The sequence below is a fragment of the Mustela nigripes genome, chromosome 8 (assembly GCF_022355385.1).
Source record: "Mustela nigripes isolate SB6536 chromosome 8, MUSNIG.SB6536, whole genome shotgun sequence".
NCBI classification, from domain to species: Eukaryota; Metazoa; Chordata; class Mammalia; order Carnivora; family Mustelidae; genus Mustela; species Mustela nigripes.
Window position 1 is genome coordinate 74,225,529 of NC_081564.1, and position 7,626 is coordinate 74,233,154.

A 7,626-nucleotide genomic window follows, 5' to 3' on the forward strand; every position below is an offset into this window, starting at 1 on the left:
GGCTCCCAGCTCCACGGGGAGTCTGCTTCTCTCTCTGACCTTCTCCTCGCTCATGCTCTCTCTCACTGTCTCTCTCTCAAATAAATAAATAAAAATTAAAAATCTTAAAAAAAAAACACCTTTCTTTAGACATACGTGACATGGATGGACCCCACAAAACTTGTTCTAGTAACTAAAAAGCAAGTACCTCTGCATTCATAAGAGAAAACAAATAATAGATTCAAATCTCGCTAGAGTTATAAGGATCACCTGGATTTCTTGAATGTTGTTTATGAAAAGGAATTCAAACCAGCAAAGCAATAAAATACTAAAAATACACTGAACAGGCACCTGGGTGGCTCAGTTGGTTAAGCATCTGCCTGGGCTCAGGTCTTGATCCCAGGGTCCTAGGATTGAGACCTGCACTGGGCTCCCTGCTTAGTGGGAAGCCTGCAGAGTCTCTTCCTCTGCCTTTCCCACCTGCTTGTGCTGTCAGATAAATAAAATCTTTTTAAAAAATACATCAAACATCTGGGCATTATACTATTTTTAAAATAGCAGTTTAATGAAGAAAGAACATAAGAACACCTACTATGTTTAAGGGACATTCACCTGTTCTCTCACTAATTCTCTCAACAACAACCAAAGGAAGTTGATAATAACTTTTTGGGGGGTAAATTGAGGTTCAGAAAATTTAGGAATTTATCTAAGTTTAGACAATTTAAAAAGTAAATGCAGGGCGCCTAGGTGGCTCAGTCTGTTAAGCATCTGCTTTCAGCTCAGGTCACGATCCCAGGGTCCTGGGACTGAGTCCCGCATCAAGCTCTCTGCTCCGTGCGGAGACTGCTTTTTCCTCTCCTTCTCCCTCTGCCTCCCTGTCTCTCTCCATCTCTCATAAAGAAAGAAAATCGGTAAAAATAAATAAGCAAACAAAAATAAAAGTAAATATAATAAAAAATTATAAGAAATACAACTTAAAATAAGTAAACGAACTGAATGAAATCCTGTGGGAATCTAAATCCACAGGTTTTCCACTACTCCTTGCTTTAGGAAGATGAAGGAAGGAAAGTTAGGCAGGGAAACACCTCACAGCAGGAGGTGATCCATCCATGAATGCTAAGATCCCCAAGACTGAAATCCAGGCCAAACATGGAGCCTTAAGTCTGCAGACTTTTTTGTTAAGCCATTTGCTTTACCAAATCATTTTTAAAGACTATTTATTCATTTGAGAGAAAAGCACAAGTGGTGGGGAAGGGGAACAGAAGGAGAAGTGACAAGCAGGCTCCATGCTGAGCATTATTTTTAAGTCTCAGTTTAGGGGCACCTGCGTGGATCTGTAGTTAAGCATCTGCCTCTGCTTAGGTTGTGATCTCAGGGTCCTAGGATGGAGCCCCACAGGGCTCCCTGCTCAGTGGGGAGCCTGCTTCTCCCACTCCCTCTGCCTGCTGCTCCCCCTGCTTGTACTCTCTATCTCTCTCAAATAAAATCTTTCAAAAAAAAAAAAACTTTTTAAAAAATAAAGTCTCAATTTAAAAACAAAAAAATTTTTTAAAGATTTTATTTATTTATCTGACAGAGAGATTACAAGTAGGCAGAGAGGCAGGCAGAGAGAGAGAGAGAGAGAGAGAGAGAGAGAAGGAAGCAGGCTCCCTGCTGAGCAGAGAGCCTGATGTGGGCTCCATCTCAAGACCCGGAGATCACTAGCCGAAGGCAGAGGATTAGCCCATTGAGCCACCCAGGGGTCCCTTAAAAACAAAATTAAAGAGAAAAAAATCTTCTAGGTCCATCACTACCAAGAACAAGTGCACCCTGGCATGCATTTTCCTTAAAAGCCAGAAGCAAAGCTTGACAACAGCCAGAGCTGCTCTCACACAGATGGCCATGTACTTTCAGCAGTATCAGGCCGCAAGAGCCTTATTTGGCCTTAACAGACAAGAATCACCAAAGCACAGCCACCAGCAAGCGGCAAAAGAAGAAAGTGGTTAAGGTTTCTTACCTAAAATTACAACAAGGAAGCCTCCAGCACATAATGAAAGTCATTAAGAAAATTCTGAGAGTAATTGCAGGCAGACTTCTCCCCCAGAAAGGAACCAGCTAATAAGCATTCATTATCTTTGGCACGGTGAAAGTATTTATAGGACGTTCACAGAAAGCCTTCCCCAATAGGCCCACATTAACGAATGGCATTTTAGGTCTAACACCAAAGTGCTCTGGAGACCGTGAAAATTCACATTTTGTGCTTTCTCTTTTTTATACACTCTAGTATTCACCATCCCTGGAGATTTTATCACACATTTTCAGTTTTTGTGCCTAAAAGCAGTCAGGCTTCACCCATAGCCTACTGCGTGCCTGGCGATCTCCAGGCTCGTCGCCGGTGCGGTCTCCTGCAATGCTCAAGGAGTCGAGGCAGAAATCCGAAGGCAACGCAACCAGGAAGATGGGAGAGAATCTTTTCTCACGCCAACGGGGCGGGCAGTTTCTGGGAAGGGAGCCCGGCGGCGGCGGGCGCTGAACGAGGACATGGACTCGGCCGGGGCGGGCACCGCGGGCAGGCGGGAGGGGTCAGGTGGGATTGGGGGGCACTCGCGGGGCGGAAATGCCGCCCAGGGGCCCCAGACCCGCGCGTGTCAACTCCCCTCCCGCGTTCCGCATCCCCTCCGCGCTCTCGTCCTCCCCCTACAGCTGTGGCCAATCCGCCTCCCCAGCCGCGTTCCGGGACCCGACGCGCACGACCCCTCGGAGAAGCGGAGCGGACAAGTGAAAGCTCTTCTTTCCCTGGGGGGTGTGTGGGGGAAGCGGAGGGTTGAAACACTCGCCATTCTCTGCAACCTCCGCGGCGACAAGCTGCCGCTCCGCACGCACAGCCGCGAAGTGACAGCGCCCGGCATCATACTGGGAAGGGAAGGAATGGCCTGTGGCGGTGCCACCGGAGTTGGCTGAGACGACCCTACCATCACCGGGAAAAGTGTCCCTCTTCCCCATCACCTCCCGACCTGCGTTAAAGCTCACGAAAGATGCCAGGCGCGTCCCTGGCCCTGCAGCAGGCGCCCTCCATCCCTCCCCGCAGGTGCGCCTGGTACATGAGGTCCTAAGGTCTTTTTCAGACACGTTGGCATCGGCTCCCAAAGGGGGCCCCAACAGAACTTGGCCACGGGAGACTTCCAGAGGCGCGGCAGACACGGCAGGAAAACCAGCGGCTCTCCCCTCAAGGGCCTGCAAAGCCTGCCTGGCTCGCCCCTTAAAGCTTAACCCCAGACATGTGCGTGGCAAACGCAAACAACCCAAACGCCACCTGCGAGTTCCCTCTCCTCCCGGCAGGTGAAACGTCCTGGACGTCTCCTGGGAGCTGCCCGTCCGGCCAGCTGTACCTCTCCATCCCCGAGGCCGCCAAGTTTCCTACAGCCCCCACCTGAATCCCACCCTGTGGGCTCCGGAGCCGGAGGGCGCGGACAGCTGGGGCCACCGCATCCCGGATCCCGGGAGTCCACCCGCTCCGGGGCGGCCAGAGGACCTGTGGGACACCGCGGGATCCCCCGGGTGGGGAACTTTGGGGGCGCCGCGCCCCTCCTTACCTGGCGCTCTCTGGCCCGAGCTGGGACATCCGCCGGGGGCGCGTCCCTCCGCGCGCTCGCTGCGCACCTGGCCGCCGCCGCCACCGCCACCGCCACCGCCTGGCCCCAGCCCCGGCGGCCGCGCTAGCGCTTCATGGCGCACGGGGGCTGGCTCTGGGCCCCGGGAAGCGTGTCCACTTGGTGGCGGCTCCTCTGGCTCTCGCCTCTCCCCAATGGCTCCCCCGCCTTCTCCCGCCCCGCGTCCGTGCGCCCGTCCTCAGCGGCCGCCCTTTTCCCTTCGCACCCCGGGACCGGCCAAACTGGTTTCTCCGCTCTGGGGTGGTGCCTCCAGTCTCTCTCCGGCAGCCGCGGCTGGGCTGGGGCTGGGGGCGGGCCCGGCCGTCCGCCCTCCCTTTGTCCCTCCCGGGGGCGGAGAGGGGCTGGACGGGGAGCCCCTGGGCGGGCACACCAGGCCCAGCTCCTGCCTGGCGCCCTCCGTGCGCGCTGGCGGCAGGTGGGCACCCCGGCCGTCCCCGGAGCGCGTCCCCGGCCTCGCCCGACCCGCGACCTGGCAGCTGCGGTCGCTGTCGGCTCCTCCCGCGCCCCCGCCTCCCTGGGGGCCGCGCTCGCCACCCCGCCCCATCAGGCTCGCGTCATTTTCCCGCCGCCCTCCGCCAGCCTGGCCGCCACCCGGGGTCGGTGACCGCGCCAGCCCGTAAAGCTGGCCGGGCCGCGGCCTGCCTGGGACCTGACCTCCCTCGGTAAGGCGAGCCGTACACTCTCGACGCCAAGTCACGTTCCAGGACCGGTCACCCAACGCGCGTCGCGGTTCACCGCGCGGAGGGTGGGGAAAGGGACCACACCGAAAGACCTGGAGAAACTTATTCTGGAGGCCTTCTGCGGGGACCGACCTCCTTCGCCCTTAGGGGTTGGGGTCTAAGCAGCCGAGCTGCAGCAGGTGAAATGGCACGCCGTAGCTGGAAATTGGGGACTCGCGTGCGTGGTCTCCGGGCTGGTGTCTGGGCTTGTGAATCTTGCCTCCTCAACAGTGTGTACCGCACACTGGAAACTCGGTTCAGCAGAAGTTTACTGCTCACCCACAATGGAAGAGTCTCTAGAGGGAATGGAGGAAAGTCGAAGATGAATCGAAGAGTTTGCTTCGGGGCGCCTGGGTGGCTCAGTCGTTAAGCCTCTGCCATGGGTTCAGGTCAAGATCCCAAAGTCTTGGGATCGAGTCCCGCATCAGGAATCCTGCTTCTCCCTCTGCCCCTCGCCCGGACTGTGTACCCTTTCTCACTGTGTCTCTGTCAAATAAATAAATAAAATCGTCAAAAAAAAAAAAAAAAAAGTTTGCCTAAGGTGTAGTAAGGAAAATAGAATTCGCAGATAAATATCTAGTTACCTGCAGATCAGGGTTTCAGGTCCTGGGCCTGAGAGTTCAGACGCCCACCTGGGGGCTTAAGGAAGCCTTCTCTGAGGAGGCCATGCCGCACTTGGGGCTGGGAGAGCCACACTTTCAGGGATCAGAGTTGGGTGGAGAGGATATTCAAAGAATAGCCCACTATTCTTCCTCCACATATGTGAAAGATTCCACTGGTATCGTTAAACCCTAAACTGCCCTGAGTTTCTTTTTCATTAGACACTCTTGATTTTTTTATTTTTAAGTAATCTCTATGCCGAACGTGAGGCTTGAATTTACGACCCCAAGATCAAGAGTCACATGCCCCTCTCTGCTCAGCAGCGAGCCTGCTTCCTCCTCTCTCTCTGCCTACTTGACATCTCTGTCAAATAAATAAATAAAATCTTAAAAAAAAAAAAAAAAGGTCACATGCCCCACCCACTGAGCCAGCCAGGCACCCTGTCACACTTGACTTCTGAGCAAGTGGGCTGGTCAGTCACTTAATCTCTCTGGGCCTCAGTTTCCTCATCTGTAAAATGAGACTGGAATGGATGACCTCAAATGGTTCCTTCCATTTTCTGAACCCAACAGCAGAGCAAAGGTACAGAAGCTGGAAAACATAGGGACCAGTGAATAGCAATGGGGAAAACCAGTTGGCTGACAGTGCAACAGCTGTCCATAGGGCTGGAGGGGCAGGTTAAGGAGTTTGGGCTTCCTTTTGACAGCACTTGCAAACCATTGAAAATTTATGATCACAACTGTTGCACGACCTGTGTTGTGTTCTAAGGAAAATAACTAGACTAGTTTGAAAAGTAAGACTGAAGATGAGGGTACCATTTAAGAATCTAGTAAAGAAACATAATGTGGGCCCGAAGGACTCGCCGTTGGAAGGAGGAGGAACTTTCAGGGACAGCATCAGGAGTAATGACAGGGCGCAGAGTGGCCAGAATCTACTACTGACTGGCAGACAGAAGCACGAAGATGAGCCAAGTTCCCCAAGCGAGGTACTGGCGTTAATAGGAACAGCAGAGTCAGAAGGAAGACAGGCCACTGAGGAGGGCTCTCCCCACCAGGAGAAAGGCCGGTACACCTAAGAGTCAAGAGAGGATTCTAGACTAAAGGAAGGATCCCTTCTTTCTTGCAGATCTACCAGCAAGTGATCAACCTGTCCAAGAAAGCATTGCACAGAAGACAGACTACACTAAGATCTGTCCAGTCCACGCCTAAACTCACATCGCGTCAGTAACATTGCTGTGGCTGTGTTTAACAGCCCTGTGTCTACACAAGATTTCAAGCTGGTTTGTTTCTCTTACAGACTACATGGAGTGGAGGGTGAGGAGAGGTGGGGGAAAGGGACACAATGGGTATTGTTTTAAAGATTCATTCATTGGGGTGCCTGGGTGGCTTTGTTGGTTGAGCAACTGCCTTCGGCTGGGGTCATGATCCCGGAGTCACAGGATCGAGTCCCACCTCGGGCTCCCTGCTCGGCAGGGAGTCTGCTTCTCCCACTGCTCGTGCTCTCTTTCTCTCTCTCAAATAAATAAACATAATCTTAAAAATAAATAAATAAATAAAGGGGCACCTGGGTGCCTCAGTGGATTAAGCCGCTGCCTTCGGCTCAGGTCATGATCTCGGTGTCCTGGGATCAAGCCCCGCCTCGGGCTCTCTGCTCAGCGGGGAGCCTGCTTGCCCTTCTCTCTCTGCCTAACTCTCTGCCTACTTGTGATCTCTCTCTGTCAAATAAATAAATAAACTCTTTAAAATAAATAAATAAAGATTCATTCATTTAACAATAGCACTTAGTAGGCGTTGACTGTTCTAGTTGCTTGGATATATTGGTGAACCAACCCAGCAAATTGTATCTTAAAAAGAGACAATGCTTTGAAAAAAACAGAACAGGCCTGGCTGGGAGGGGTCACTGAAGCAGACTTTTAGGGTGCTATAAAAATTCTGTATCTTGACCTGGGTGATGGTTATATGAGCGTACACGTATGTAAGAGTTCACTGTCCTGTACATTAAGAGTTATACATTAAAAATAATAAAAATAGAGTAGGGTTAAGAGATTAGGAGTGGGAGAAAGAGTTGCAATTTTAAACTAATGGTCAAGGTAAGCTTCACGAAGAGTTGGGTTTGGAAAAGACTTGCAAGAAGGTGAAGGGGTTTCATCCTCGGGGAGAGAAAGTCCTTGAAAACTCCTCTCGCCTAGAACCCACCAGACAAAGCATGTTCAAACCCTGTCCTGCTGTGTTGCGCTCCCTTGTGCCCTCCTGGTCATTGAGAAGGCGGCTCTCAGAGCACGTCAGCTGCCCTTGCTGAGAAAGGAAGTAGCTCACCTCGAAGTCCTGACTTTTGTCCTCTGTGAGAGAACCATGCCAAATTTCAGGGTGTCTAGTCAGGCCAATCCCTGAAAGTGTTTCACAAATGCGACAAAGATTGATTTTGAAATGAATCTTCCATGAGTCACTCTGTCCTGGAATCCCGACGGATCCCACCAGCCTCTGAGCTGCTTTCTCAGAGTACCCCGAAGGGATGGAATAAGTATTCTGGTTTTATGGAGAAGCCACTCCCACTCCATAACCAGCAGCTCTCCCTTGCAAGGGGAAAATAATTCCATGTTGGTTAAAGTAAATTAACAGAAACATGGGCGCCTGGGTGGCTCAGTGGGTTAAGCCGCTGCCTTCAGCTCAGGTCATGAT

General features: G+C 52.1%; 1 protein-coding gene across 1 annotated transcript in view; it reads right to left on the reverse strand.

Moving 5' to 3' along the window:
• The window catches only part of ATP8B1 (ATPase phospholipid transporting 8B1), a 125,137-nt gene extending 120,269 nt beyond the window's left edge, over positions 1–4,868 (reverse strand). The window contains exon 1 of the mRNA XM_059409737.1: positions 3,552–4,868. The gene's annotated coding sequence lies outside the window, so the exon portion shown is untranslated. The remainder of the gene's footprint in view (positions 1–3,551) is intronic.
• Positions 4,869–7,626: the final 2,758 nt, after the last annotated feature.